This window comes from Camelus ferus, chromosome 2, assembly GCF_009834535.1.
Source record: "Camelus ferus isolate YT-003-E chromosome 2, BCGSAC_Cfer_1.0, whole genome shotgun sequence".
NCBI lineage: Eukaryota > Metazoa > Chordata > Mammalia > Artiodactyla > Camelidae > Camelus > Camelus ferus.
The window spans coordinates 66,649,274-66,676,874 of record NC_045697.1 but is presented as its reverse complement, the minus strand read 5'-3'; the positions used below and the strand labels follow the sequence as shown (position 1 = coordinate 66,676,874).

The window sequence follows — 27,601 nt, the reverse complement described above, 5'->3', positions numbered from 1 at the left end:
ACACCATTAAAGACTTTCATAGCTAGAGAAGAGAAGTCAATGTCTGGCTTCGGAGCTTCAGAAGACAGGCTGACTCTCTTGGTAGGGGCTAATGCAAGTGGTGACTTTAAGTTGAAGCCAATGCTTGTTTACCATTCCAAAAATTCTAGGGCCTTAAAAGTTACACTAAATCTATTCTGCCTGTGCTTCATAAATGGAACAAAGCCCAAATGACAACACATCTGCTTGCAACATGGTTTACTGCATATTTCAAGCCTACTCAAGACTGACCTACCATTAAAAAAAAAAAAAAAAAGAGTGCTTTCAAAATATAACTGCTCACTGGCAATGCACCATCATCTAAGATCTCTGATGGAGATGCAGAATAAGATTCATGGTGTCTCCATGCCTGCCAACACAACATCCATTCTGCAGGCCATGGATCATTGAGTCATTTTGACTTTCAAGTCTTATTCAAGAAATATATTTCATAATGCTAAAAGCTGCCATAGATAGTGATTCCCTGATGGATCTGGGCATAGTTAACTGAAAACCCTCTGGAAAGGATTCACTATTCTAGATGCCATTAAGAACATTTGTGATTCATGGGAAGAGGTCAAAATGTCAACATTAACAGGAGTTTGGAAGGAGCTGAATCCAACCCTCATGAATGAGTTTGAAGGGCTCAAGACTTCAGTGGAGGAAGGAACTGCAGATGTGGTAGAAACATCAAGAGAACTAGAATTAGAAGTGGAGCCTGAAGATGTGACTGAATTGCTGAAATCTCATGATGAACCTTTAATGGATGAGGAGTTGCTTCTTACTGATGAGTAATAAAAGTGGTTTCTTGAAACAGAATCTATTCCTGGTGAAGATGCTGTGAAGACTATTGAAACAACAACATAGGATTTAGAATACTACGTAAACTTCATTGATAAAGCAGTGACAGGGTTGAGAGGACAGACTTCAATTTTGAAAGAACTTCTATTGTATCTAAAGTGCTATCAAACAGCATTGCATGCTACAGAGAAATCACTCATGAAAGATCAACCAATGTGGCAAACTTCACTATTGTCATATTTTAAGAAATTGCCACAGCCACCCCAGCCTTTAGCAACTACCATTCCAATAAGTCAGCAGCCATCAACATCAAGACAAGACCCTTCACCGGCAAAAAGATTATGATTCGCTGAAGGTTCAGATGATGATTAATATGCTTTAGCAATAAAATATTTTTAAATTTAAGATATATATATTGTTTTCTAGACACAATGCTATTGCATGCTTAACTGCAGCATAATAAACATAACTTTTATATGCACTGGGAAACCAAAAATGTCATGTGACTCACTTTATTTCAATATTCACTTTATTGCAGTAGTCTGGAACTGAACTCGGCAATAACTTCAAGATATGTCCGTATGTCAAGTGTAAAACTTATAAAATACAAATATTACATCAAACTTAATCATGCCATAGATTCCATGAGACTTTAAATAAAGTTACCCAACTCAATGTTCAATTGATTATTGTTAAATATTAATGGCAGTACAGGAAGTATTTATTATGAGTTCACTTGTCTGCGTATATCACCCATTGAACATTTCAATGAGTTCTAGGAGCTTATAGAAACTAAAGAATTGCATGTTATTGTTTGTAAATAACATTGGTGCATAAAAGTGCTTATAAAGATAGAAGCAGGTAAAATATCTGGTATGAACCAAAGATCAAAAAGCAAAAGCAAGAACCCTGTTTTATACATCTTCCTAAACATGTTTTAATATCTGTAGCAAAAAGGGAATAGTGCCTAGGGTAAGTGAAATGGGTACAGAAGTTCAACTATATGGTGATGGGTGGTGACTATACTTGTGGAGGTGATCACCTTGTAATGTGTACAGATGTCGAATTATAATGCTGTGCACCTGAAACTTATACAGTAAAAAAAGAAAGTAGTCCTAGCCAGCTATTTGTTTTCCACAGCATCTGGCCAACAATATTATCTTCTCGTTGTAGAACTTTTAGGAAAAAATTCAGGCCTTTCACTTCATTTGCACAACACAGCAAGAGGTAGACCCATCTAGTCTTGTATATACATGTATATGTATAACTGAATCACTTTGCTGTGCACCAGAAACACAACACTGTAAATCAACTATACCTCTAAAAAAATTTTTTTAAATAAAGATGTAAAAAAATGTAATTGGTCTGCTATCACGCACAGTGATACAAGTTTTTGTATGTAACTTCAAATCTAAGAAATTTATAAAAGAATTTCACATACAAATTAGAATGACTTGCAGATACTAATATAAAAAATAAAACCCACACATGCGTTTAACTGTCAGATGAGACTATTTCTGCCAGAGCTATGGGAAAAAAGCGCATGTGAAGTCCATCTAATTCCTACATTTTCTCCCCACAAACAGCTCCTTCTTTGACTTCTCAACTTCTATTAATAAAACAGCCAACATTCCAGAGCAGCTCAGCCTCAACCTTTGGAGTCATCCTTAACACCAGTCTTCCTCATCCTCTATATCCAAGTATGCACCAAATACAACGGACTCCACATATTCAGTATGTCAGGAATTTTGCCTTTCTTTCCATTACCTCTGCCATGACGCAGCTCGGTTTTTCACTACGTGTGCAACTTCCCAATGCAAGCCAGTTCTTCCTAAGCAGAGGTCCAACTGCTCAGCACAAAGCCCAGTTCCAAGTGACTTTTTCAGCCCCGAGTAGTCCCCCTTTAAGCAGCAAATTAAGTGAGCAATCCTTGCCCTGGCATTTCAGATACATTACAGGACAGTTTTCTTCAAGGCTTACTATTCTGAAACTTCATTTCTCTGCAGTTTCCTAGTTGTACTTCCATATCTTTACTCTTGCCATTTCTGCCCACGGAATGCTGCTTTCTCCCAATCCCCCTCCCCAGGAAGGCTGCTTGATGTTTCAGTGATAAAACATCAGTTCCTGCATAATTTTATTTTTCCCAATCTACCTCTGACCATGCCCCCATGGAACACCTGTGTCTTGTATGGTTTCTATGTATGTCCTGAATATTGCTTGGTTTTGCTTTTACATTTTGCCACCGGTAATCCATTGGCTCCATGAGGGACAGAAAACATGTCACAGCTATTTCTCATCTAGAGGCACCTAATGATCTGATTATAGTAATACTGTCAGTATTTGCAGAATGCAGTTGAAAATGTTAATGCATTAATGCAGGTCTGGAAGCAAAGCAATCCATCAAGGAGTGAATGAACTGCTCTGTCCACCACAGCTTTTATTACCCCTTTCTTGTGCACTAAGACTGGGACTTGCACTGGTTGTGCGCAGATCATCCCAGTTTACCAGTTATTGTCAATGAACCTTAAGAACTTTGGATGAATAAATTATATACAAATAACTTTCAAGCAAATAAAGTAAATATCAGGTTAATTTTGAAAGAGGAACTATCTTGTTCAAAGTAACTCTGATCATTCTACCACGGGGAAAATTATCGTTTTACTAAGTTTCAAAAATAAAATAAAATGCTTTAAATTAAAATGTTTTTTAAAAGCCAACACCCAAGTTAATTTGAGGTCATTTGTTTTCTAAACTTTATCTACTAGATTTTCACCTTATGAACACCATTCAAAGGTACTATTGTAACTATTTTTTTAAATGCAAAAAGCAAATGTAGCCATCTCTCACACACACACACACACACACATACACACAAGCTATAAATCAATATAACACTAAGATTCAATGAAAATAGTGACAACTTTAAAAAATGCAACTCAATGTATAGCCAAATAACTCATGAAACAGCATGCATTGCTGACTTTGGACATGATCACCAAATTTAACAAGGTGTTCTTGAGAGAAACAAAATAAGACAGGTCCCCGGAGCATCCACTCAAAATAGCAGATGCATCTGAACTGCAGGGCAAACTCCTCTAGGCTAAAATTTTGGTTGGCCTTAAAGAAAAACTGTAGAATTTAACATTTTTAATTTAAGTAGTATCTTAAAATGCAGGAAAACTCATTGCTAAAATCTAGCTAGCAAGCATAACAGAAGAAGTACAGCAATATAGGTCTAAATACAATGATGTTTATGGCTAAGACCAAGAAGAATTTGGTACAAATTTTGCAAAATCTATAAAACATCTGTTCAGAAGAAAAATAATTAAATGTCCCACAGTGCAATCTGGAGGAACACACCTATTTTACAAAGTCATTCATCACTGAGTCACACATAACAAAATGTCATTAAAAAATAAGAAAAAAAGAAAAAATTGTGCCTTGCAAGAGATCTTTGCTTCATGAAATTACATTGCTACAAATTACCATTCACTGAATTCATATAAAGCCTTCATTGGACCTGTCACTGTTTGGCACAATTCAATAAATGTTAATTCCCACTAATACCACTCCTCCACCACAATCAACCATTCGGCTTTAAAAATCTACTTGGTTCTTCGTCTTATCTTCTTGAACAGTGTTAAAGTCCTTATGAACATCCAAATTCTATTAATATTCCCCTAGTACCATGTCCAAGTTTCAATGCATTTCTGTGCTTTCCTTTACATGATAATTTGACCTGGACTTATAGTATCCCTAAGGCATCTAAGTTGTCTCTCTAACACTAGGTTCAAGTTTTGAGCTGATCCATGATACTATTCTCAAATAATTATTTTAACTATTGACAACATTTAGGATATAGCTGGCTAGGTTAGGGAGCCAGCGTGTTATTAAAAAAAAAAAAACAGCAAAATCAACTGATTTATATTGGGACAGACTGGTTATCTTTGGAATCATTAATTCTTAGCTTTCCCTGTAGTCATCTGCTGTTTCTTAATTATAGATTAACAGGAAAACATTCATGCTTCATCGTTCTTACGTCCTTCTCTTTCCCTAAGCTTGTGTGTCTATAAAGTATTTATTGCTTGGATAAAAATGGAAAGAAGTAATCATACATTGTAAAATTGACCAAAAGTATATGACATTTATGCTATTCTATGTATGGTACTGAAGGAATCCACACTCCTAGAGTCTGGACTGCAGCAGGATAGGTCTAAATAAGAAGAGAGAGGGTGACAAATTTCTGACCTAACAGATTCAACTTCCACTACATGGAAGAAGGGAGAAAAAGTGATCCAATGGATATTTTGGACAGTTCGATACAAACTCTGCATTTAATAGGTGAAGGAACTCATGTCTAAACAGATCGGAAAGTTTGCTTCTAGGAAAGTAAACTAAATTAGGAAGGTCTAGGCAAAAGTACAAAGGCTTTCATGTATCAGCCAAAATTCTTTTGCTGGCAATGATTTATTCAAGCTAAGTTACACGTGAAGCAGATTTACTGGTCCCCATAACTGAAAAGTTGTGAAGCAGAATGAGCTTCAGGTAAGGCTTGATGAAACAGTTCAATGAAATAACCAGGGACCCATTTCTCAACTATACCATCTTAACCCATTATTCTAACACTGGGACTAGCAACTCCCGAGGCAAAATACTCCCGTTCCCCAAGTTCACAAAGAAAGAAAGAAAGCACTGTTGTTCTAAAATGCTAAAACAAAGCTCTGTGATTCAGTTTGACTGAAACGGCCTAGGTCACATATTCACCCTACAAGCATCACTAGAGCCAGAAAAATGAAATACCCTGATTGTCTTGATCTAAATTATATGCAGAAGGTAAAAGTCTGCTCTCCTGGAAATTCATGGATATTCAGAAGCAAACTATTTACTGGTAGGAAAGAAGGTGGCAAATGAATGCTGCAGAGGTAGGCAAATAGTCCACGCCCCACCCCAACCCCAATCAAGTCTGGGACACATTCTATTCCTATAATCTGAGACTTTTGCCTCTGCCCTTTTTTATAGACTGTTTTTAAAGATTATGGTGGGGTGAACAAGAATAAATTTACATCTAAATGAAGCAAAATGCCACCAAATGTCCTTTTTTCAAATTCAGGTAGTAGAGGACTAGGTCTCCCAACAGGCTCTTACATCTATCTTTCCCATCTCCTCCAGATTTTGTAATCTCAAGAAATGTGAAGCAAAAAAAAATTAATACTATTTTTCTCTAATTTATGAGTACAGTTTAAGCTTTGCCTAGAAATATAAGACCAAGAAGTCACTATACAAGGAAACAGTTCAGCTGATAGGATGATTTCAGCATTCTACAGCTCCAACTTTAACTTGCTTGTTCCAGGAAAAGTGAAGACAAGTAACTACAGTTGCCAAATAGAAGTAGTAGAAATAGATCAAGTAAATGTTTTAAATGCCAAAGGGCAGGGAGGAAAAGGAAAGCTTTCCTCAGAATGAAGAGGAATTTCTTCCAAATATGAAGGAGAATTCCATAGTTCCCAGAACAGCATACACGAGTTGAAACATAACACCCTTCAACTGGGTCCCATAATAATGGGGGACAACTGAGTGCTGGAGGCTAGCCACACCCCCTTCATCCACCAACCAAGAGGGGTTTACTCATCACAGTATTTAGGTCCATGCGGTAGATTCTCCTAAGGCCCAGTCCAAGTGAGGCCTTTCAAAAGATTGTAGCCAAAGAGATCTGGAACCCAGCTTACCCCGGAGCTGAAAGATCATCTCATCTAGTACATTTCTAACTGCCTTGGGGTAGGAACAAACAGAGCAAAGGAGGTTTTATAAGCACTCCCTCCTCCCACTATTACACCTCCAGGAAGAGCATGTCTGCTCTTAGTACACCAAAATACCTCATCCAAACTTGTTATTTTTCCTTTTTCATATTAAAAAATTTTAATGTTATTTTATTGTGGTAAGAACACTTAAAATGTGTTAAGTGGGTAGATCTCTTGTTAAGTGTGAAATACAGTATCGTTGACTCAAGGCACAATGCTGTACAGCAGATCACTAGAGCTGGTTCATCCTGTATCACTAAAACCCATGCCTGCTGATCAGTAACTCCCCACTTTGCCCTCTCCCCAGCCCCTGGCAACCACCATTCTATTCTTTGAGTCTATGAATTTTACTATTTTAGATGTCCCATGTAAGGGGTATCATGCAATTTGTCTTTCCCACACTGGATTATTTCAATTAGCATAATGTCCTCAAGGTTCATTTATTTTGTCACATATTGCAAAATTTCCTTCTTTTTTAAGGCTAAATAGTATTCCAGTGTGCATGCACCATATTTTCTTTATTTATCTGTCTGTCAGTGGACATTTAGGTTTTTTCCATTTTGGGTATTATGACTAGTTCTGCAATCAACATGGAAGTGCTAATATCTTTTAGAGATCCTGGTATCAATTATTTGGATAAATATCCAGACTTAGAGTGTCTGGATCACATGGTAGTTCTATTTCAAATTTTTAAGAAGCCTCTTTATTATTTTCCATAGCAGCTCCCATTTTGCATTCCCACCAGCTGTGCATGGGTTCCAGTTTCTCCACATCCTTGTCAACACTTTTTTTTTTTTAAATAATCACCATCCTGACAGGTATGAGGTGATTATCTCGCTGTGGTTTTGATTTGCTTTTCCACAATGACTAGTGACATTGAACATTTTTTATATACCTGTTGGCCATTTGTTTGTCTTCTTTGGATAAATGCCTATTCAGATTCAAAACCCACTTTTAAGCAGGCTATTAGTTTTTTTGCTATTGAATTATAGGAGTTTCTTACATGTTTGTTTTGGAGATGAACTGTTGTCAGACAAATGGTTTGCAAATATTTTCTCCCATTCTGCAGTCTGCCCTTTTATGCTGTTGTCATTTCCTTTGTTGTGCAGTAGTAGTAGTCCCACTTGTTTGTTTTTGCTGCCCATGCTTTTTGAGTCATTTCCATGAAACCATTGCCAAGATTAATGATATGAAGCTTTTCCCCTACATTTTCTTCTAGGAGCTGTACAGCTTCAGTGTTATATTTAAGTCCTTAACCCATTTTGAGCTAATTTTTGTATCCGATGCAAGATAACGGTCCAATTTCATTCTCTTGCACGTAGATGTCCAGTTTTTCCAACACCTAAATACATTATTTTTTTATCTGAGAAACTTAAGTCCAAGAAGGTTCAATCATTTATCAGTATCCAATCTAAAGGCCAGAACTTGAACCCAGGTCTCTGGAATTCATTCAACAATTATTGTACATATATTATTAGTATAAGTTACCCAAAAGCAGTCTCTATAAACCAGACAACAATCACCACAGAAAAAAATCTACACAATCCCTTCAGTTTCAATACTTCCTTTCATAAACATACAATTTCAGAGTACAGCTGACCTTTGGACAACATGGGTCTGAATTGCAAGGGTCCACTTATACATGGATTTCTTCCAGTAACTATACAGTCAGCCCTCCCTGTCTACGGTTCCTTATCCACAGATACAGAGGGCCAACCATGAGGCCTGAGCACCAGTGGATTTTGGTACCTGTGGTGAGTCCTGGTACCAACCCTCCCTCCCCCTGGGTACTGAGGGATGACTGTACATAGCCTGTTGCATTCATATCCCAACTCTGCTTACTTGCTATGTGACTATGGGATAGTTTCTTAACTTCCATAAGATTAAATTTTCTCATCTGCAAATAGGAATAACAATGCTACCTCTACAGGATTAGAAGAGATAAATACATATATGAAGTGCATTTGAAATTGAGAAAGTATTAAATATATGTTAACTTGTAATATACTAATTGAAAACAACTCAGAACACTATTATGAATTCTGTTAATGAAGTGGCAGTTTCTTTTTCACTGTCAAACTTTACCATCATGTACCTCAAAAATACACAGAAGGACATTCAATAGAACAATGATAAAACAAAGTGTCTGATGAAGAGAAGCAAGCTGGCTAAAGACTGGTTAGTTACACAGACGGATATCCTGCATGACTGTAAGCATTTTAGAGACACACAATGGAACATGAGTCAATGAAATAGCACTTTTGATGGAAGTTCCAGTGGGATGGAGGAATCGAATGGCAACACAGACGCAGTGGTGAGCACCCTATAATCTGGTCCCTCGGAATTCAAAATGAAGGGAAAAATTTAGTACAATCTACAGAAAAAATGTTGGCAATGATGAATAGATTTCATAACTTGGAGTTTGAATTACAAATGACACATTTAAGCTCATAGAAGAAGTTGTAAAAGATACGTTTATCTTTAATAGACAGAAGCATGGTTGGTTTTATGGATCACACTACTAAGTTGATTCTTATTCACAATAATGATATAGCAAGGGGCCATCCAGAGGTGAAACCTGGCATTAAGGGTAATTTTTCATACAGTAAATAAAATAGCAGGCCAACTCAAGTTATTTTACATAAAAGATAACTATATATATATATATAACTGAGAGAAGAATTTCTTAGAGTCACAGTGATGAAGAAATTACCATCAAGGGTTCTCTGCTTTGGATTTTGTCCAGCTTTCAAGGGAAAAATATCATAGTTGTATGGACAAAAGACTATTAACAGAAAATTGAAATTACCTTTTGTAGTTAGCAAAATCAAACTCATTTCACACTTTATACAATGTTTTACTTGTGGTTTGCTCTATACATTACACATTCCTACTGTATTATTAATAGTAAACAGAATAGTATATAAATATCATACACACGCACCATATACAAGTAGTAGCCACATGTTACACATAAGAAACATGCTAAGAAAAGGAGAATAATTTTTTCATAAAGAATTGCTAATTCAAGATTATTTAAAGTACGAGAATCATTTTTTAATGCGCGTATTTTGATTACAAAGGACTCTACTCACTTTTCTCCTTCAAGTTTCCAAAAAGATATTTGGAAATTCACAAAAATCTCAGTATGTCATTAGTTTTAATGCCATTAACCTGCAAGGGCACAGGTTGCATTTTCCTTCCTCCAGAATACACTATTTCTACTCTAGGCCTTATTGAAGTGACTCAATTATTTCTGTTCACAGGTCAACATTAACCAAGCTAAAAACATCCTCTAAGTTCATACTGTACCTCAAAAATGTCCTGTTTCAGTGTCTAGAGGAAAAGCAGGTTCAGAATCCCAAGAAGACTGCTGGAGACTGACAAGACTCAACATCGGGGCCTGGAGAGGAGGTAAAAGTTTCAATTCTGCCACTACTTCTTTAAAGTTTAGAATTTACTTTTAGTGTAGATACATGCAATTTAGTGGTTCATAGGGGGTAAAAACACTTCCTTAACCTTTTCAGAGGAAATAAGATAATGAAGCAAAGAACTCTGAACACATTATTCCAAGACTAAATGTTCGCAGATAACCATGATGAGTTAACAGAACACATAAAAATATTTAGTTAGCTGTATTTTTTTTTCACCCCTTGGAAATACAGTGCCAAACTTTCAAATGAGCACTCAAATTATGGAGCTATTTGTGATTTGATTTTTGTCCCAAAAAAATGTAATGAAGTGAGTATTCTCTGAAATAGGGGTGACTGTTTAAAATCAGTCAGCATTTGGCATGTTTTGTGCTCTGCTTACGCTCCTTGGCAACAACAGTACAGCTAACCAGGATTTTTTTTTTTTTTTTTTACTGCTCTTTCTGGGTATGTTTGACAGCTCCTTACTCCCACAGTCTTTTAACGCGGGGCTTCCTCAGTCAGGGATGCAGATCCCACACTGAGCCCATAAAACAATTAGTGGGAGGCCTTGGCATTGCATTCAAAGACCTTTATAAAAAGCCAGTATAGCTGGCTGTGTGAAATCTGACGTGTGGGGAGCCCCCATAAAACTCTTTAATGGAAACCGGGGGCTTCTTCTGGAAAAGGTTGAGAAGCTGGCCCAAAGCTGTATAATTAATGCAGTCATTTAACAAGAGACAACAAGCATTTCAATAAAAACAATCAAAAAGCTATAAAAAAAAAAAAACCTTAAAAATTCTGGGCAATATTTTACGTTTATAAAAAGTTGAAATAACTGCTCTTTAGAAAGAAGAGTTTGCTTACATATTGGGAAGGTGCTTTTGTTTGTTACTACGTTTAGAAGAATTTGTCCTAATGCCTTTCAACTAATACAAAACAGAATTAACATCCCTTTTCCTTTTTCAATGTACCCACCACACCTGATTTTGTTTTGCTTTGTAATTCTTTTTCTTACTGAAGTATAATTAAGACATATAACACTGTATTAGCTTTAGATGTACAGCATAATGATTTGATAGATGTATATATTGTAAAATGACTACCACAATTAAGTTTAGTTAACATCCAATGCCACATATAGTTACAAGCTTTCTTTTTCTTGTCATGAGAACTTTTAAGATCTACTCCATTATTAACTATCAAATATACGATACCATATTGTTAATCCTAGTCACCCTACTGCTCATTACATTCCCAGGACTTAAAAACCAAACTCTTACTGACATACAGAGAATAGACTGGTGGTCGTCACAAAAGAGGGTGGAGGAAATGCATGATGGTGGTCAAAGGTACAGACTTCCAGTTTTAAGATAAATAAGTCTGCCACATCTGTTTTTAAACCTCATATAAAATTGAGTTTGAAGAATCTCCTGGAAATTCTAAACCCCAAAACAGTGAAAACTTACAAGGATACACTTTTTCTACTAGTGGCACAGCAATCCAATATAGAGTTGAAAGATTATTAACAGTCACATATGACTGAAAGACAATTTCTTTTGAAGAACAGAATAAAGAATATGATAGCAAAATAACAGCATTGTCCCCACTTTTATTCACCAGTTTTTTCAAATAGGGAAACATGACTCAAAGTATATCCTCATATAATAGCACGATCCTAATCATGTACTGGGAAGGAAGGCCAGATGGAGAATAAGGAGATCAAATTTAAGTGACATCACAAAACCAGACTGTCTGGCCTGAACCTCTGACTGGGGAAGAATGGTGGGTGGGGAAGGGAGAGGGCACAGTGGGAAAGAAGTGTCTCTTGTAAACATCCAATTAGATACAAGGCACCCAAAGAACATCTCACCTGGAGGCCCACATCCCAGACATCACCACGGGAAGGCTGCAGGCCTCTAAAACAACGTTGATTCAACTTCGAGTGAAGACTTCATACTAGGTCACAAATCAACTTACCAGATCATGAATAGCATTTTCCAAATGTTTTAGAATAACATAAATGTTAAGATGTATCTCAAGTAGCAACGATAAATATTGGTTTGTGAACCTTTTGTTTCCCTGCTAGACTATAGTTTTAAATGTGTTTACTATAGTTCATAGCAAAACACTGTGAAAGCAATTGCCCTAAGGGAAGACCAACCATCAGTTCAACTCTGTATATTACATGACACAGGAGTATTAATACAGCTTGGAAGAAGGTGGTGACCGGTATACTGAAAGCATGCTCTGGGTATTCATGGTTTGGGCATGGCTTGCAAAGGATTCAGAACATCCTACAAGTCCCACTGAGAGATAAAGCTCACTGAGAGGGCTGGTGGGCTGGCAGAGGCCTAGGATCACAATAAAGGGTTGCATTATTTGAGGTCTCCAAAACTAAAAATAAATAACTGGGATCGTGGGCTTCAGTGGTAAATACCTATATGTTAATCAAAAAGGCAGAGTAAACCAGTCACCCCTCAACTAACACATGTCTAGACTCACATCAAACCAGGCTCCCAGTGGCAGGTTATATATGCCACTTCAGGGCTCAGGCAGAAAGAAAGCTGATGGGCCTTCTCCACATTCTCTCTTCTGCCCTATGGCACTTGGATGGGAACTTTTGGAAATTGCTAAAGACAGTGACACACCTACTAGCCAGATCCCTGAACAACGATATGGAGCCAAGCCCACTTGCCTTCCACCTAATTTCCAGCCACCACACACCTAGTTAGCAGTCACAACTCTTACTCTGTACTTAGGAGGGAAATAAACCCCTAGTGTGTTAATCCATTTGTATTTGGAGATTTATCTGTTACAAGGACTATATTAACCTTAGCAAGTACACGCCTCTAAGTGGTGATACCCCAAACCACTGCCTAAGATTGAAAGTTATCACCTTGGTGAGTCACCATTACTAATGGGAGTGCATTACATAGATGCACTGGAGCAGAACAGAGATTGAAAATGCTATGATTGCAGTATTATGCAATACTTTTCAAACCTCTGATATTGTGGTATCAGTTATCAGGGCTTAAAAATTCACTTATATAATTTGATATTATATTGTCTCTACAAATGATTTGGCAAGTATCATGAGGTGAATAAAAATTCCTCAATTTCCACAGAGTACACCAAAAACCACAGCTACCAGGAGTCCTAGAATCAGAACAAGAAAACATGCACTATAAACTCCAGCAAAACCAAGTTGCCTGTAGTTCTTAAACACATGACACGTACTTTCTTCTTTGTTCATATCAGCCAACAAGCTCCCTTTATGTTTCAAAACACAGCTCACATGTCACCTTCACTTAGCAAACTTCTTCCTACCCTCAATCCTAGACAGTTAACCATTGCCACCTCCTACCTTTTTCACAGCACATTGTAATTGAATGGTTTACACATCAGTTCTCTCTTCTAGATATACTAAGTGAAAGTTTGAGTCTCGTTGATCTCAGAGGCTGGCACCAAGTCAGTAAAATGTGGACTCTAAATAAACATTGATAAATGAACAAGTGAATATTTTCTCAGCTCATCTCACTGTACAAAGACAAGAAGCTAGACTGGTCTGTTCTGAATACACTGGTGTGTATCAAATATCCAAAAAATAAGTCAACAAGGTGGAAAGCAGGATACAGTATGCATGGTTGATGTAAGTACTGGATGAGTCAGTGTACTCTAATAAATTCTCTCTTTTATCGACAAGAGTTTTTGCACTGAATTATCTGAAATTTTTAATACTGTAGTTTAACTTCAAAACATAATAGAAATAAGCAGTTATACCTAAAAATACACATTTATAAATTACATCAAAGAATGCAACTTACATGTATAGTTTACTTGGCTTGATTGAGTCTCATTTTTTGCCACTGGTCTCAAATGGCAGGAAAGAATTCAAGAGACTTGAATTTACTTCAATGAATTCATCAGGAGTCCCAAAGTAAGCTCACAGCATTTCTATCACCAGATACTTGGTATGATTTTTTTTTTTTAATTTTGAAAGAGGAAAAAAAAAACTGCAGAAGACATAAAATAGGCATGCTTTGAAGTAAAATCTCTTCTAATGAGGCCAGAAGGTTCTCAGAGGAAATATGAGAGTAGCTTTCCTTATCTCAAAGTCCCTGAGTTGCCATAAACGTACCTCAGCCTTGCAAAGCACACTGTCCAAAGTAATACCAGAATCTTCTGTGTGAATATGTGACCAAAAGCTTCACTGCTAGACCTTGGAGCATATCTTAAACTAGCTTTGCAAACCTAGAATGCCTTTTACAGACTTTTAAAAATGACAAAGTTTCAAGAACAGTCTCCTATGAGGGTGTTAGTGAATGACAATGCCACTATGGGACCCAACTCAGATACTTCTGTAGCTAGAACAAAAAGTAACTTACAGGGAAATATGAAAATTAATTAACATTCCAAGGATCCCATGCAACCACAGGCATTTGGAAGCACAATAGGCCCCACATTTTCCAGCCTTTCAGCCGTGTAGAGGCTTCTAAGTGGGTGTGGTCCAGAAGTGACCTTGAAAATGTGCAAAGACCATCTGCACTACCACAGTATACCTCTTGCAACACCTCACAAATGATTACAGGAAGAAGGAGAAACAAATGAATAGTATTTAAGATCAGAAAGAGGAAGAACAAGAAATGAAATTAGGAGGTTTCAGGAAAGCATCTTCATAGGCCTATTAAGTAAGAAGACTGGGATAGCATTTATCACTAAAATTTGCTTACTCTGTGCTAGGTATTCTACATACCTTACATATATTAAATATTTTAATCTTTACAACAGTTTCTTGAGGTGGGCACTACTATCTCCTTTTTATATGTGAGAAAGCTAAAGCACAGAGCAATTAAGTAACTTGCCCAAGGCCACATACCTCTAAGTAACACACATCTCTAAGTCTAAGAGACTACTATGAACTGCTATATGCCAACAAATTGGACAATCTAAAAGAGATGGATAAATTCTTAGAATCATACATCCTTCCAAGACTGAATGAGGAAGAAATAGAAAATATGAAAAGACCAATGACTAGTTAGGAGGCTGAAACAGTAATCAAAACCTCCCCTAAAAATGAGAAGTCCAGGACCAGATGGCTTCATTGGTGAATAATTCTACCAAAAATTTAAAGATTTAATTCTGATCCTTCTCAAACTCTTCCAAAAAACTGAAATTCCTAATTCATTTTGAAAGGCCAACATTACCTTGATACCAAAACCAGACAACAATAACACAAAAAAGAGAAAAGTACAGTCCACTACCACTGATAACCCTCAATGTAAAAATCCTCAACAATGTATTAATGAACCGAATTCAACAATACTTTAGAGAATAGTACACCATGATCAAGTGGGATTTATTCCAAGGATGCAAGGATGGTTCAATATCTACAAATCATTCAACATGATATATCACATTAACAAAATTATGGATAAAAATCATATGACCATCTCAATAGACACAGAAAAAGCATCCTATAAGATTCAACTTCCAATAAAATGGGTATAGAAGAAATGTACCTCAACATAATAAAGGCCATATATGACAAACCCACAGCTAACATCATACTCAATGGTGAAAAACTGAAAGCTATCTTTCTAAGTTCAGGAATAAGACAAGAATGCCCACTATCCCCAGTCTTATTCAATGTTAACACTGGAAGTCCTAGAGCAATTAGGCAAGAAAAATAAAAGGCATCCAAATTGGAAAGGAAAGAAAACTGTCACTGTTTTCTGTTGACATTTTATATACAGAAAATGCTAAAGACACCACCAAAAAATATTAGAAACAATAAACGAATACCATTAAGTTGCAGGGTACAAAGTTAATATACAACAATCTGTTGTATTCCCATGCACTAACAACAAACCTGCAGGAAGAACAATTAAGAAAACAATCCCATTTACAATTGCAACAATACCTGGAAATAAATTTAACCAAGGAGATGAAAGACCTGTACGCTGGAAACTATAAGACACTGTTGAAAGAAATTGAAAGAGACACAAATAAATGGAAAGCTATTCCATGCTCATGAATGGAAAGAATCAACATTGTTAAAATGTCCACATTACCTAAAGCAATCCAGATTCAATGCAATCCCTATTAAAATCCCAAGGACATTTTTTTTTGCTTTCACAGAAATAGAAAAAAAAAATCCTAAAATGCATGAAAACACAAAAGATTCCAAATAGCCAAAGAATTCTGAGAAAAGAGAACAAAACTGGAGTTACCACATTATATTTCAAATTATATCACAAAGCTGTAATAATAAAGACAGCATAGTATCCAGAAAAACAGACACATAGATCGATGAAACTAAATTGAGAGCCCAGAAATAAACTCATACATTCATGAACAACTAACTTACGACAAAGGAGACACAAACATACAATGCAGAAAGGAAATTCTCTTCAGTATGGTATTGTGAAAACTGGACAGCCACATGCAAAAGAATTTAACTAGACCACTATCATACACAAAATTTAACACAAAATGGACTAAGGACTTGACTGTAAGAGCTGAACGAAAAAACTCCCAGAAGAAAACCTAAGCAGCACGTTCTTTGACATCACATCAGTCTTAGCAACATCTTTTTAAATACGTCTCCTCAAAGAAGGGAAACAAAAGCAAACAAGTGGGACAGTATCAAACTAAAAAGTTCATGCACAAAGGAAACCATTAATAAAACAAAAAGACAGCCTACCAAATTGGAGAATATATTTGCAAATCATATATCTGATAAGGGGTTGATATTCAAACTATATTTAAAAACCTCATACCATTCAATAGTAACAAAAAACTCCAATCTGATCAAAAAATGGGAAGAGGATATGAATAGATGTTTTTCCAAAGACATACAGATGGCCAATGGGTATACGAAAAGATGTTCAATCTTATTAATTATTATGGAAATGCAAATCAGAACCCACAATGAGATATCACCTCATGTCTGCTAGAATGGTTATTATCAAAAAGACAAGAAATTACAAGAGGTGGAGAGGATGCAGACAAAAGTGAACCCTTACACATCCTTGATAGAAATGTAAATTGGTGCAGCCATTATAGAAAACAATATAGAAAGTCCTCAAAATATTAAGAACAAAACTACAATATCATCCAGTTATTCCACTTCTGGGTATTTATCTGAAGAATAAAAACACTAATTCTAAAAGAAATATGTACCGCTATGTTCACTGCAGCATTCTTCACAATAGCCAAAATATGGAAATAGCTTAAGTGCCCATGAGCAGATAAATGGATAAAGATGATGTAGAGTGTGTGTGTGTGTGCACGCGCGTGTGTGTGTATGAATGTATATAATTGAATACTACTCAGCCATAAAGAGATGCAATCTTGCCATTTGTGATAACATGGATAAGCCTTGAAGGTGTTACGCTAAGTGAAATAAGATGGAGAAAGACAAATACCATACAAATTCACTCATGTGTGGAATTAAAAAAACACCAAAAAACAAAAATAAATGCATAGATATAAATAACAGATCAGCATTTACCAGAGAGGAAGTAGGGAGGGTAAAGAGAGAGGGCAAGGGGGCAGGGCAGGGTGAAATGGATAAAAGGGGTCAATTGTATGGGACAGATAGAAACTAAACTTCTGGTGGTGAGTACACTGTAGTATATACAGATGCCAATTACAGTATTGTACACATAAAACTTGTATAATATTATAAACCAATGTTACCCAATAAAAAAAGAATAAGTTCATGAAGAGCACATAAGAACCATATAAGGGGAATTAATCAAGCAAAGAATATGGGTTTTTCATAATTATGAAAATAATTCACTCAGAATTATGAAAAACGAATTCTAAATGAAGAGAAGATATGTGACATAGATGCATTAACAAGGTACCACTGCATTTGACGAAAAGTCCTGTCTTCATCCGCAGATATCCATCAGTTTACTCATGACTAAGCTTTTGAAATGAATTACTACCTCTAGTAAGAGGGCTGAAGCTAAAGATAAAATCTGGGGATCACTGACACACAGATGGCATTGAGAGCCTTGAGAAGGAGTGATATCATTACACATAATGATAGAAAAAAAGGAGAAGCTGATGTGAACAAGACCTTGAAGAGCTCTGCCATTTAGAGGTTTGGGATGAGAAGCAAGCAAGACCACGGAGTTGAGAGTAGTAAGATAACTAGGAGAGAAGAGCATCACAGAGGGCATGAGACAATAATGTTTCAAGAAGGAGACGGAAATAATGCCTGTTGAATAAATTAACAAGTGGCCAAAATGCCAAAATCAAATGCAGTATATAAAACATCAGACATATACACTAATATGTTAAATATACCCTTACAAAATTCTGAAATTGCAATATAGTATCAAAACTTCTGTGTCAGTCTAGAAGGTACAATTCTTAAGAAAAATATCTTCTCATTTCCTATTCAAGGTTAACAGATGAAATTTCCCGTATTTATTTAGAATGGACACTCCCTGAAGAACATTTAACTTGTGAAGACCTCAGGCATGTACATTCCCATGAATTCTACTACTAGACAGAAAAAGTAACGTCATTCAGCTAACCCTGAAGACACCCTGGCATTGGAGAAGCAAAGATTTCCCAGGCTAGTATATAAGTCACTATCCCTTCCCTGAATGAATTCACAGGCTAAAGTGGGGACACATACAAGTAAGTCCAAACGAAAAGTGAGCACATTTTTGTACAGTGTGATACGCAGACGACGGTGATAAGGATTCTAGAGAGCTGTGGAGTTGGCCTCTTTTTCTACCCAGAGGTTCTGGTAAGGGAGTCGATAAAATAAGATGGCACTGTCTGAATTACATCTTAATAGACAGGTAGGTAAAGAGAGAATGGAGAAGAGAGGAGTTCAGGAGAAAGAGGACTGAGCATTTGGACAGGCAATTACCTTGTTTGTGGCCGGAGAAGTGAATCCTGAATGCTCCTACCACACCATAGGACTCAAATATTTCCTGTGTGGGTGACTTAATATTAATATAGCATGATTTTCTTTTACTTGTCATAGGCAATGCCATTCTGGGTCAGACACCACAAAAACTGCCTTTCTCTCATTTAAAAGGTAAGTATTACCAATGATAGATTTTCCGGGTTTATGGTATAGTCAGTGTCTCTTCACCATGAGAGTGTGTCACACTGAGAGATTTTTCCAAAATGTTTCTGCCGCCGCCACAATTCTAAAGCAATACGTCCGGAACAGGGCACAGGCATGTGCTTTGTAAAAAAAAAAAAACCTCCCTGCGTGACCACTCTATTACACTTCTGAGAGTCTCTGATTTGGAGCTGAGGCTGTGGCATCAACAATATGCTAGTTGGTCCTCAAAGATGACAGCAGATGAAATGCTCTGAGGTATCTACTTGGATATGGGTGGAAAGATCCTGGCAGAGATTATAATCCAAAAGTTGCTCTACAAAACTCAGAAACTGACCAAATTACAATACAAAAGATCTTGCTTTTTCAGAGACAAAATGTGTGCCATCTCCTAAAAACTGAAAATAAAAGATATATGATTGCCTTCAACTATTTAATTCAGTATAACAGATCAGGCCAGAGGGATATAAAACAAAAGAATGTGTCTTTCTGGGATGAACAGTCGGGAGGACTAATAGTGAATCACAAAACATTTTTGCTTTTGGCTATTGCCACTCAAGTATGAATATTTTTTGTGATTTTTTTCCCCATATAAAACACGAACGTCTGGTTTCAAATGCACTGGTATTTTAACTGTGATTTTTGACATTAAAAAATTGCAAATATAAAGAAAAAAAGGTTTCGATTTTAATTTGGTCTCCAGAGGCATTTTCAAAGCATTTAACCATTTGGGTTCCCAAATCAACTAGACGACTCAAAACTGATCGATTTATCAAAGCAACTACAGAAGGAAAATATCAATCTGAGGAGTTAGATTTAATAGCCAGGAAAAAGTAGTCACTGGAGATAATATGAATTACATCCAAACACTACTCAGAAGAGAAAAATCTTGGCTGAGCAGAAACTAAGTATTTTCTTGACAAGAACAAACCTTAGCTGTGAAATACTTCTTTAAAATCACCAAATTACTTGATTAATATTATTATCCATTCATTATTCCTTTGTAGCTTAATACTTTCCCAGAGGGAAATAAATTTCTATTAATGAAAAAACAGAATGAACAGTTAAAAAAATTTATTAAATTGTAAAACACATCATTGTTTCCTCAGTAGACATAAAAATTCCATATTTTCCGTAAAGACAGAAAAGAAAATAGAGAGATATCCTACCCTGCCCTCCGCATCCCTAGCTGTGATAAATGTGGCCTTTAGGTAAGCTGGGGCAGCCAGGCAGGCTGGCATTCTGGGTAGGGAGCCCTCAGCACCACAGCTGCGAGGAACACACAGGAATGTAGAATGTACAACATGATCACACCAATCACCTTTTGGGTATGTATGTAACAGAGTTAATTAAAGAGGGAAAATTGAAGGAAGGCTATGTAAATGTACGATTTGATTAGTCAAGACGCCTGATTTGTATGAAATTCAAGTTGACAGAAAATACAGGTGAGTTAATTTTCACTGATTAATCTAAATAAACAATATTTGCGGTAACTGAGTTGTTTTTAGACTATAAACTGATCATAACCACTATATGTTTTAAGCTGTTAACTGTTCTACATTAGAAATTAGTTGTCTTCACTACAGAAGCAACACTAAATGATAATAAAGTATGCATATTTTAATTATGATTAAAATTGGGAAACCACAAGCAGTATAATAAAAAATGAAACAATTTCCTACTTAATAAAAATTTAAAAATTCATTTAAATTAACTTACACCACTAGATGAGTTGAGAAATTCACAACACAAACAATCTTGACCATTTTAAACTAAAGGAAAAACTACCCCATCTTTGGACAATTTTGTAAAAGAATTCACAAACAGTTCATGAGTTAAGTGAAGGTACCTATTTTTAAATAATTCACAAAACAATTCTCATGGTGCCTGCCAAAAATAGAGATTTAAGGATTCCAAGATCTTCAAGGCTCAGAGTTACTCAAAATAGAGGACTCAAAATTTAGGTTAGGGCATTTCATATAAAACACTGCTTTTATTTTCTTGTAGCATTTGAAGTATACACATAGAATTTTGAGGGATGACGAAGAAAAACTAATAGCAGAATGCAAAATAACCCAAGCTTGCTTTTCTTGATATTTGCCATGTTGTAGAATAAAAGCAAACCAATGCTAAAAAGTGAGTAGGTTCAAATCCAACCTTTTTCATATTTCAGTTTCATGATCTATCTTAAAACCTCAGAGAACTTACCTCCATGCTTGCTACCAGAGAAAATATTTTAAGATACTAATTATAACATCTTTCATTTTAGAAGCAAAAGAATGTTTCAGCACTAATTAAAATACTATAATCTTTGATTTCTCTTACTAATAAGTCACAAATCACTTCGTGGAGATAAACTGAAACCAGCACAGGTAGGTAGTACAAAGCCAACACAATAAATATTTACCAATTAACTGAAGCAGGAATGAGCAATTTGAGCTAATTTGATATCCTGAATCCCCATTAACTACTGTACTAATACACATTATCACTTTTTCACATTAAAATTAACATTAAATATAACTGAGGTGGCAAAGTGCCTGAAAAGTACTAGTATTTCAAAGTCCCTACTATAGGCACTAATTATGACAGAAGTATACATCTGTAAGTCATACGGCCACATAGATACTGAAATGCTGTCATGCACTGCAATGTATTTTAAATCAAGTCACTGATGTCAGATTGCTATCTAATGAGATGATGTATGACACTGTATTTAAAGTATAAAGAACTATATAAAGGTTAAATATTACTGTACAGAATATACCTCTGACATCTTTTAACTTCCTTATTATAAGGATTCCATATTTTCCTAAGATCTAGATGGCAGGTTACTGTCTAATAAGTTTAGGCTGACAAAAGATAAATGTGTATATATTTATTAACTTTACCAAGTATGTTAGTTTTCTGCCATAGCAAAGTACCACATACTGGATGGCTTATACAACAGAAAGTTACTTTCTCACAGTTCTAGAGGCTAGAAGTCCAAGATCAAAACGTTGACAGAGTTGGTTTCTTCTAAGGCCTCTTTTCTTGGCTTCCAGGTAGCCATCTTCTCTCTGTATCTTCACACAGTCTTTCTTCTGTATTGTTTGTGTCCTAATCTCTCCTACTTCTAAGGACATCAGTCATATTGGATTAAGGCTCACTCCTAAAACCTCATTTTAATTTAATACCCTCCCTTTAAAGAACCTATGTTCAAATACAATCACATTCTGAGGTATGTGAGTTAGGACTAGCACATACAAATTTTAGAGGACACAGCCTCCAACACTGAGTAAGCATTTGCTTTATGAAGTTCATAACTGAATTCAGTTAAAAATATTGGAAGTCAGGTACATTTTAAATGATGCATTTTCCCCCCAAAATTAACATACAACTTTAAAGGAATATAATTTTTATGGAAATAATATGACATCGTAATTTTTTTCAAGAAACTTTTGAGAGAGTTTATAGTATTAAGACTATGTGAAATATGTTAATAAAATAGAACAGCAACAAAAACAAAAGCAAACACAGAAACCGGAAACCGTTACACACTGCAGAGATATAGATATGCGTCAATTCATTCTACTGTCTCCAACAAACACTAAGCTTAACTCTGAATTAATCAGAAAATAAGGTATAAAAAGAAAGGTAAAGGTGGGAGTATGTGGCTTCTTATCTTTTAGAGAAAGGTAGATGACAAGTTTGTCCAAAGAAAAAAAATTTTGTCCCAACAGTTAACTTCTTGGAGGAAAGTAAGGAATGGATTAATATAGAAGCATCTCTTAATATCCTGTACTGTAACTTCACTTCTTGGCATGTAATATGCAGTGCCTATGCTACATGCATAAACTAACAGGATATGACAAAGCGTTCATAGCTGGGGATTCATTATTTATCCTTTTATTCATTCATTCATTCATTCATTCATTCATTCAGCACAAATTACTGAGCCGTCCTAGTGCCAGGCACTAACTACTCTAGATGCTTGTGAGCCAAAGAGACCAGAATTCCAGCCCTCACGCAGCTTCTGTTCTAGTGAACGTACACTGAGAACAAAGAATCAAAGCATTCACAACACTCTCTTAATCACCCCTTCACTGGAATGAAGCCAAATATATCAGAGATCAGCAAATGAGACTTGATATAAACATCTTCCCTGTTCTTCAAAATATTACAAGTGAATGCATCAAGAGTTGTGGAAATTCCAACAAATTTAATTAATCTGTAACACAAAGACTAAAGGATTCTATTTTTCAAAGATAGGATAGACTACATTTTAAGCTGTTTAATATTTTGGACAAAGAAAAGTTCAGAAACAGTATTACACCCATGTACTTACAAGCCACAATTACCAAATATTAATATCCTGCCCTTATTTGCTTCAGAACTTATTTTGGTCAGAAATCAAATGGTACAGATAAGAGCTAAAATATCACCAAGCACTACCAAGTGCTACCACCACCCCTTCTCACTGTCTCTATAAAGTTGACCAAATTGCAGAATATTATTTTCTATCCAGGTTGTTTACTTTAATACATATGAATCCCTACACAAAATAGGTATTATTTGAAGAATCAAATTTTTACATAAACAGCATTAAACTATCTGAACTCTCTGCAGTTTGTTTTTTCTAGCCTCCCTGTTACTTCTGATATATTCCATTGGCAAGTCTAACCTACTCATTCCAACTGCAATAGAGTATTTACAGCATAAATAACCTCGGCTTGTTATTTGTTCCTCAGCAGAGGGATGGTAAGGTTGTTTCCTTTACACACACACACAGACACACATACAATCTGCAGAAAGTGAATTGAGAATAAGGGGGAAAAAAAGCAAAGATTTTGAGTTACCTTCTTAATCATTCCACTTTTAAAAAGAAGCCGAGTATAGCAGAGATCAGATCTCTAAATCTATATAGTCATACACCTATTTAGATAGAAATATAGATATGAAGACATACATATGGATAAATAACCTGGTGCAAGTGTTCTATGCACATGCAGGAGAGCTTCTTCCTCTACAATAGATTTGTAGCCATGGAAGCAGTGGGTCAGAAGATACGCGTATCTTCAAACTCACCAAGATCTGTCAAATTGCCTTCCAAAATAACAGAAAATAATTCCTCTCTTGCCACATTCAGGCCAATATTAGGGCTATCGGATTTTTTTTTTTTCCAATCTGAGGGGTATAAAGTATTTCATTGCTGTTTTGGCTTTTATTTCCTAGATTATAGACAATCTTTTTATTTGACTAAATCCACAATTTCAGGAGAGTGAAGAGCTGGTCAAGAATACAGGGAAAAATCTCAGCCGTGTTAAATACAGTTTATCACTTAAGGTCATGCTGCATCTGCTCCTACCCCATCTACCAACCAGGAATACTACATTCCCATACAGGCATCTCCACCCCTCCCAAGGTCTGAACACAAAGGTCAAGTAGTATATGAGACTCCTTCCCCACTGGCGAGGGAGATCTAAGAATAGTTTATTAGATTTGTACATTACATTGCAGAATTTTAAAAATTCACAAAACAATGCTTATCCTTACATGTGAAGCACTCTGATATTTTCTATTTTATTTTACTTCAATCTATTTAATTGTTAGTTGAGATTCATTAAATTGATGTCATAACCCCATTAATGAGTCATAACATTCAATCTGGAAAACACTGGATCTTTTCTATGCCCAAAATGCCTATGAAGAAAAGAATACACCTGTGAGTTTCAGCCTATAATGAACTGAGACCCCTACCCACTCCACACAGGTACTGACAGCAAAGTATGCCCAACTGGGCATCTGCCCAAAGAGACCCAGGCTCTCAGCACATTAGTGCTACAAGATGTCATTCGACTGTTCTCATGGATGTGCACAGGATGAGATCGGAGGTCTGACACTTGAGATATTTTTAAGAAATATTTTAACTATTTTGGGGTTTTGTTGTTTTGTTTTGCTTTGTTTTATGATAAACACTGTTTCAGATTCCAGATATATAAACCAGGGGCACATTTTGAATATGCTTAGAAGTATACTTTTTGTAAGTTATTTGAGTTCCAAGATTTGCCACTAACAAAAGGCACAATTGTTTCTATGCCCCTAGGAAGTAAGCAACAACTTGCTGATATTCTTACTATTCAAATAATACAGATAGTTTCTCTGCTGTCCCAAATACTGCCTCAAGTAATATAGACATTTGTGTTTTTGAATAAAATAATCAGGTTTAGAATGCTGGGCTTATTTTTAATTGCTTTTTTGGTTAACTTTTCTTTTTCCAGAACTCTGCCCTTATTTTTAATATACTTCCATTGTATTCAGCTGCTCCTAAGCACTGACAGTATCTAAATGTTTGCATACACATAGGAAGACAAATTGTAGCTTGATGATTTTGCAGTAAAAATACAGGACCTAACATTCTGATTAACGTCAAATGTTCTTAAAACTTACTAGTGCTATGCTGACTACATTTTGCTGGCTATCTTTTCATTTTACTGGATGCAATATAAAAATACACCATCTAGCCAACTGACGTCTCAAGTTCAAGTTATATACAAAGCCAGTACTGAAGCAGATTTGGGGACCTAGTACATAATAGTGTGGTGTCTTTCTAAAAGTGTGCATGCACTCAGCATGGAATGTTATGATTGGACAAGTTACAGGTTTCCAAATTTGAAGAAAAAAAAAAAAACACAACACTGTTTTTATTCCAATCTTGTTTATGCAAAGGTTCTGAAGATTAGAACTAGCAGGTTATTTCTAACCCGTGCCTTTTCTCCCACTTTCCCTGAGCTCCTCTCTCATGATGGGAGTCCAGAAGTAACAACCTGCTATTTTCTGGAATTGTACCACAGCAATTTGAATAGCAAGCTCTGCACCTGGTATAGATTGTTACAAATATATACACCATATCAATGATATCTCAATTTAAAAAAAAAACTTAAAGGAATATACACCTGAAACTATAAATGTACTATGTATAGGTGAACAGGGAAACTTAGTTGATATCATAGGTATTTAGAGGGAGAAAAATGCCCGATTTAATTCCAGTAGAAACATTCTCATTTCACAAAGAAAAGTTTTCTTATCTTAAAAGTATAACAGTGACTATAATAAATTTCCTCAGTGATTTTTCAGGAATTTGTTAGGAAATTTCACATTTCCAATGAGAAGTTTGTTAAACACGAGTTAATATCAACTCTTCTTTCGTTCTATCTTAAATATAAACACACCATGTTTTATAGCAGGTCACATAATACTCTTAAGAGATGATGCTACTTGAGCTCTCACATCTTGATGGTCACATTCATACTTCATATTCAACTACATTACTTCCCAGTAGTATCAGTTAATTTTGCTCTAAATACATAAAATGTTTTTAAAAATCCAAATCATTATTCAAATTACCTTACTCATCTTAGTAATAAGTTACTGTAGGGGCCTGAATGGGGGCTCCTGAAGACATCAGGTCCTATTATCTAGAACCTGTGAACGTTACCTTACATGGTAAGATCTTTGCAGATGTGATTAAGGATACTGTGATAGGGAGATTATCCTGAATTATCCAGGTGGACCCTAAAGGCTGTCACAAGCATCCTTGTAAGAGAAAGAGTGAGGGCAAGCTCCAAGGCAATCTACAGATTTAATGCAATCCCTATCAAATTACCCAGGACATATTTCACAGAACTAGAACAAATCATAGTAAAATTTATATGGAACCATTAAAGACCTAGAATTGCCAAAGCATTACTGAAGAGAAAGAAAGAGGCTAGAGGAATAACTCTCCCAGACTTCAGACAATACTATAGAGCTACAGTCATCAAGACAGCATGGTATTGGTAAAAAAAAGCAGACATATGGACCAACAGGACAGAACAGAGAACCCAGAAACGAACCCACAAACTTTTGGTCAACTAATCTTCAACAAAGGAGGCAAGAATATACAATGGAATAAAGACAGTCTCTTCAGCAAATGGTGTTGGGAAGACTGGACAGCAGCATGTAAATCAATGAAGCTAGAACACTCCCTTACACCATACACAAAAATAAACTCAAAGTGGATCAAAGACTTAAACATAAGACAAGATACAATAAACCTCCTAGAAGAAAATATAGGCAAAACATTATCTAACATACATCTCAAAAATGTTCTCCAAGGGCAGTCTACCCAAGCGATAGAAATAAAAGCAAGAATAAACAAATGGGACCTAATGAAACTTACAAGCTTCTGCACAGCAAAGGAAACCATAAGTAAAACAAAACGACAACCTACAGAATGGGAGAAAATTTTTGCAAATGAAACTGACAAAGCCTCGATCTCCAGAATATATAAACAGCTCATATGACTTAGTAAGAAAAAAACAAACGACCCAATCCAAAAATGGGCAAAAGACCTAAACAAGCAATTCTCCAAGGAAGACATACAAATGATCAAAAGGCACATGAAAAAATGCTCAGTATCACTAATTATCAGAGAAATGGAAATCAAAACTACA

At 35.9% G+C, this 27,601-nt stretch overlaps 1 protein-coding gene across 7 annotated transcripts in view; it reads right to left on the bottom strand.

The window, feature by feature from the left end:
- BMPR1B (bone morphogenetic protein receptor type 1B) overlaps positions 1-27,601 on the bottom strand; it is a 347,906-nt gene that overhangs the window by 202,357 nt on the left and 117,948 nt on the right. The window contains exon 2 of one of the 7 annotated variants that reach the window (XM_032460042.1): positions 9,930-10,020. The exons of the other annotated variants lie outside the window; for them this stretch is intronic. The gene's annotated coding sequence lies outside the window, so the exon portion shown is untranslated. The remainder of the gene's footprint in view (positions 1-9,929; positions 10,021-27,601) is intronic. 7 annotated transcript variants of the gene reach the window in all.